Source organism: Lactuca serriola, chromosome 7 (assembly GCF_051521515.1).
Source record: "Lactuca serriola cultivar US96UC23 chromosome 7, Lser_US96UC23_V15, whole genome shotgun sequence".
NCBI classification, from domain to species: Eukaryota; Viridiplantae; Streptophyta; class Magnoliopsida; order Asterales; family Asteraceae; genus Lactuca; species Lactuca serriola.
In genome coordinates, this window is record NC_136414.1 from 205945459 (window position 1) to 205952430 (window position 6972).

Sequence of the window (6972 nt, forward strand, 5' to 3'; positions counted from 1 at the left end):
AATCATACTTTTCAATCAAAAATTAAATTCCAAAACTTGAGGGCAAGTTTTGGAACCTTTTTCAAAACATTAGGGTTTCAACTATTTAAATTTCAAAACAAAACTTTTGAGTTCAAATTTAAACTATAAAACCTAAAGGGAAAAATTGAAACTTTTTCATAACACAAGGATCTAATAACAAATAATATAAATTAAACAATCTATTTTATCATTATCTATATTTGACCTAATTTTAATTTCTTGCAATGTAAGTTACCCAATTAATACAAATAATCAAACTTTATCATATAATGAAGTTATTATCCAATCAATTGGTAATTATCTTTTGTTTAATAAAGGATATACTAATAAATATGTATAAAATCGGATTTTAATGATCTAAAACAGATAACGCAAGTATCTATGAGTAAAACAGCAAGAAATCCCGAAAATAGCTCCATCTGACGCTCGAACTCGCCGAGTACCACACTGGACTTGCCGAGTTGAGGCCTACTTGCCAAGTACACTGTGGTACTCGCCGAGTTCATTAGGCAGGGAGCTCAAAAAACGTTTTTGCAACTTGAACAAACATACAAGGCATCAATACAATAGAAACCAATCAAGGCACTGATACCACTGATGGGTTTTAGCCATAAGCACATCATATGTGCTCATACAAACCCTAATGCTTGGATCTAGGTTTTTCTATTGTACATGCAATTCATCCAAGACTTTAAACCCTAAATCTAGCATATGGTAATCAATATTAACATAATAATGGGTTTAAGATATTACCTTGATTGTTATGTAGTAATAACAATCTCAAATCCTCCTTGTAATGACTTTAGAAAGCTTAGAGTCACAAATGTCATTCCTTTAATGGTTCACAAACACCAAGAGCAAGAGGATGAAGAATAAGGAGAAAGGAGACACCCAAAAACGTGTAGAAACCCTAAGGATTCAGTTGCCCACGTTTTTGGTGCCCAAGGGGTCCTTAAATAGTGAGGCTATTAGGGTTATCTAACAAGGAAACCCTAATTTGGATGCTTAGGCCCTAAGCAACCCATGAACCCCTCTTTAATAAGCGTTGAACGATTTCTAATGGGCTTCCCCATATAATTCGTCCAACCTTATATAATAAGGTAATCCATAGCCCAATTGCAATTATTTTATAATTACAATTCCAGTCCCTTAAGTTTAATTAATCTCTTTTAGCCACAAACTTAATTCTTATTAATTCTTGACTGATATTAATTGAACAATATGATTTCTCCTTTAATATATTATTCTCATAATATATTAATAAATCATATTTGATCCTTTCTCTCCATAATTCATCCTATAAAGTTGCTTTGATGAAGGCAACCCAAAAGGACCATGCACCATCGAATCAAGTACATACCAAAATAGTTATGGACTTAGACACTAATCCAACAAAATGTAGACATCTAATGGCTCACAAACACACTTGAGTGAGAGGATGAATATGAGAGAGAGAGAGAGAGAGAGGAGAATGGGTAGCTTGCTCCAAAAACTACTCTTCTAGGGTTTCTCCAAGGGGTGGACGTAATCTAGAGCCTAGGGGGTCTATTTATACTTGAGGCTAGCTAGGGTTTCAGGGTGGAATCCCTAATCCCTTAGCTTAGGGCCTAAGCAAGTCCATGGACCTCCTTACATTACGCCCTTGGACAAAAACTCCTAGATCCTTCTAGTATTTTCGGCCTAGCCCTAATAAAGGTGATCCAATGGCCCAAAGCCTCAACTATCAAATAATTACAAAACAACCCTTGTACTTTTAATCAGTTCCTTTAATCCCAAAATTAATTCCAAATTAATTTCTGATTAAAATACTAATTAATAATATGATTCCAAATTAATATATTATTCATACAATATATTAATAATTCTTATTTATTCCCCAATTTATTATTCTTAATAATAAATCAGCCTCTCTCCATAAGAGTCATCCTATCTAGTCACTAGTGTGAAGGCAACCCAAAAGGACCATGCTACAATCGGGTCAAGTACATACCAAATATAGTTATGGGCTTAGACACCTAATCCAACAGTCTCCCACTTGGATACGTCTGATAATTATAATTGCAAGTACTACTTCAAAATCCAATTAGCAATCGTAGCTCTCAAAAGCCGCTGTCAAACTCTGATCTTATCACTAACACGTCATTTAGATAAGGGATCATATATTCCTCCATTCTCAAGATATCGTATGAACTGAGACATGGATTATAATCATTCTCTCTGTTCATGTGGTGTTTCCCGATTTCCGATTTATGATGACTGACTAATTAAACAGATCAAATCAGTCCAGGCTTGGCCAAGCGCTTTGGGTTGTCATCACTAAATCATTGAGGGGCCCACATATATCGCTTTTATCCCACATTGGGTAAAAGGAATGGATAAACTTCGACTCTTATTCTTGATTTATTTACTCATCAAAACACACACAACAATATGTTTTATAACACCAAGTTACTGGTGCGTTTACATATTATCAATGAGCAACCGACTCGTAAACTGCAACTATATGTCTCCGATTGAAGAATACAAGATATTATCGTCTCACAATTACTCGTGATAAAATCCATGAAGTGATTCACGTGAGCGTGGGTTTAATCAAATACTCAAATCTTATTTTAGGAGCACTCATGAACACTGCAACAAACGTTTTCTATGTCTAAACGCTTTAGACAATCTATAGTTGAATTCATGACAATCTTACCTCATTACCTACTTCCAAAGTATGATTGACTGTGGATGTTTGAATAACATAGTTATTCTGGAAGTCATAACATGTGAAGTGAAACACAAGAATAATCGAATCCAATATGGCCTTAAAACTTGTGAGTATAAATAAAACACCTTTTATTTAATCACCATATTGATTACACATTATTCATTGTATAATATTTCGAGTAATAAACTTAATACTTGAATTGAAACAATAGTCCTCCCATGCTCCAAGCATGCACACTATGTTTACCTATGGTCCTTATTTTATGAAATAGATCAATTGAACACATTTCCAATGATGCTCATTTCAAAATTTCCAATCCTTATCACAAGTGTAAGAATACCAAATTCTTGCTATGTGTTAGATCCTAACATTTTATGCAATGATCCTTTTGTAATGACATAACACCAAAGTCACAAAGACTTTACCAATGAAATTACAAAGTGCTTTATTGGAGATTGTTACAAGACAACTCCACAGATATGTAGTCTCACATTCAAAGTACATTCCTTTGAACATCTTTCTTGCATACAAGTTTCTAATCTACATAAATTCTTAATATCTAACTCCCATTATGGAAACATTTCCATATTTGCCATACGACAACACATTATAAATAGAATCCTATCATAATAATGTCAATATGGTCCATCTAATACTATACTTCCAACTGCCCATAAGTGACCAATCTTTGGTGAACCTTAGATCGTCCTTGACATTTGTTTAACTTACTTTAGTCATATCCGGTTCCGATTCCCTTTTCCCTCTTAATGCCCTAGGCATTTGGAATAGACAGAACGGTTGAATATTATAGCATATGCAATCGATCCTATACCTGAAGCGTATGGGATACGATACATAATATCTTATATAAAGACATGATACTTTACCGGTCTCCTGCTACAATATTGCTATATATAGAATTCCTTTATGTTGAATCTTTTCAACATAACATTCATATATGTCCTTTGAATAAAGTTGATTAAAATTTCTTGATCTAAGCTTTTAGATTTTGAAATGAAGTACAGGTTCCTCTCCCTTAATTATAGCAAAAGCAATTTTCAACCCCTGCAACTTTGCGAAGTGAAACTTTTGTTTTCTATAACAAATATTGCTAACTTGCAACAAAATAATCATGCTCCCACTAACTTGATAATTATATCTTTACCTACATAACACTTATGCTCCCACTATCTTTGACATGTATTTAGAAAACAGCTGGGCTTCTAGAAATCAATGCTTATTGGTATTCTTACCAAAGTTCAAATTTCTGATACGTGATGCTTCGATAAGACTTTATCTAAGCTTATAAACCTTTTATTAGAAAGCTCATATGTGTGTCTAAATTATTTAAGAACTTATATCAATAAGTTCCAAATGTTCAGACTAATTGCTAAATCTCACAATTCGAACCATGAAGAGGGATGTCGTAATCATGACCGGATTTGAGAATGTAATTTACACAATCGCTATCTCCTTAAAATCTTCCTAGTGAAAGCGTTTCCCCACAATCATTTTCATGAAGGAGAGAAACCTTATGACACTTAGATTTTATGGTGTATGTGTTCCAATCCATGTGAATTTGTCATAACCATAATCATAAGACAAGGTTTGTGAAAAATCCAAACTCATATGGACTGAACTTGTTCAATCTTTATTTCTTGCCATCTAGCAACACAATGGCCTACCATGTCTTCCAAGTAGTCAAGCAGCTCACCCATACAGATCAGTGAACTTTCACCAATTAAGGTGTTTTGCTTTATGCAATCAATTGAGAACTCTTAGAAGTCACATGCATAGTCAACTGTACTGGAATGGCACAGAAACAAGAATATGTTAACACGATGGGTTATAAACCTCAATTCGTGTGCTAGTGATGAACAACTAGGTTATTCTTGATTTTTTATTGAAACTTTTCAAGATATTAAGACTCCCACTAACCTCTTGACATATAAGATTCTCTTGTCAAGAAACATTCATTGACAAACAAATATTCAAGAGTTAGTGCGAGTTCCTATCAAGACAAACCCATAACACACGATCGGTCTTAGTTGGTCTTTGGCTTATGCAAGACATCACAACTTACCAATTTCAAACTTGCAAGAGTAAGAAACTTTTCTACTCCACATTTGATGAGTGTTATAAACCTTCTTAAAATGATGTCACTCAAGTCACAATCTTGGTGTATGACTCTAAGACTTGATTTTGGAACAAAGTATGATTTACCTTTTGATTTAACCATTTCAACAATTGCCGATACCTCTTCTTAGCCATACTAGTGAACTAAGGTGTCCTTAGAGGATCAATTGTGAAACAGTTTCACAATCACTAGGTTAATCATAAAACACGATAATTAAGTACTCTCCATTCTTTTCAGATTGGAGAAAATTTTACCTTTCCGCCTAATTGATTCTTCCTATTCGTTCTGCTATACATTGAAACCTTTTCAACGATTCAGAATCACACTCAATCTTGTAAGCATAACCATATTTACTAAACCTTTAGCAAATCATGACGAATACTCTTATCCTTCTTTGTGGCGGACTTGACCTAGTGCACAACAATGCATACTAGATCCTTTATTCCTTCACTTAACTCACATACTTATGTGAACAATGAATTAGTCTTAATTTCCCAAATACAAAGGTTCTTATTCATCATACAATACAAGTCGCATGATTCCAAGTTTCTTTCCAATTGAAACTTGGGTGATGAGAATCTTTCTTATTTGTAAATTTCTGACACTACCACAAATAACATAACTAAGAATCACATCCATTTTCAATATTGCTAACAATAGAAAGACACAAACATCAATTTTCACAAAAGCCATTGAAAGGATATATGTAAATAAATAAGACAAAACAAAATTTATTTTATTTATAAAAATGCCGAAAAACTTGTCCTTACAATGCAATTACAAATGAAAACTATGTTACTAAACATTTTTAATCAATTTATCCTAACTCTCAAACAACAGCTCAAAAATCCGATCTTCGAACCATGCGATCGAAATCCATTTCTTCGTGATCAGACTCAACTCACTCTTCCTTTAAGCTTCCTTTTTTTTCTTCGATCCTACAAAACATCAAAATTCAATCTTATCACATCATGCATTAAGAATCTATAAATAGGAACTTAATAGAGTTTGATAGTGGATTTACCTGAAGCAGAGTCATACATCTTGACTCTCCCATCTTCACGATCCTTCAGGTAGATATGAAAGCTTCGCATCCAATGCCCATTCTCTTGGTAGTAGAAATGAATGGACTCTTGTGGAACAACACATGGGACAATCTCAGATTCATCCTTTCTCTTTACCATCCGGTCAAACGGTTTGACTATGGCCAATCCCTTTCCATTGGGAAGAGAAGACTTTTGTGGACTTCCAATGTTGCCATTTTCAATGTCCATGGAAGTTTGGGAGGTTGTCCTACCAGTCAAAGTTTTTTTAACAGTACGCCAAATCATTGTTGATTCAGCAGCAATAAGCAAATAGGTAAGATCAATGAGGGTCATGTCATGGTCCATCATATAGTAATCTTTAATGAACTCACTATATGAGTTAGGAAGTGATTGAAGAACCAAATCAACAACCAGCTTCCTTGAGACATCGACACCCAACCTTCCCAACTTTTCAATATGTAACTTCATCTCCAAGACATGAGCACATATAGACTTTCCATCTTCGTTTCTGCTTGCCAATAGGGCTTGAGTAACCTTGAACTTTTCAAGTCTTCGAACACGTGGGTCAGGGAGAATTATTGGAGGAGGTGGAGGAAGTGAAGAACGATTTCTGTTTCCATGATCCAATCATGGAACATCATCTTCATGTGGAAAGCTTTTCCAAAGGATTCGGGAAGACCACAGTTAGATTTTGACATCTACAAAACGGGAGAAATTTAAGTTAGTTGATTCAATCCTTAATATAACACCCAAATGGAATATTAAGGCTAGGACCCAACACAATATTCTACAACTCGGAAGAGGGATGCCGTAATCCAGTTGTAGAATATTTGAAGGTAGGTAAATGACGATTTACCAATTTGCACCATGAAAAATGAAAAATTGAAAATTAGGTTTTAAATGAATTAAAACTCTTAGATCTTTTGAGATTCATTGAAATTTTCAATGGCATGTTTAATCTCGATTATGCCTTTCAAGTCTGTGACTGGGATGCCGAGGATCACAAAAAAGGTGTGAACAACCATGCAAATTAGTTTGGTACTCTCGAAGACATA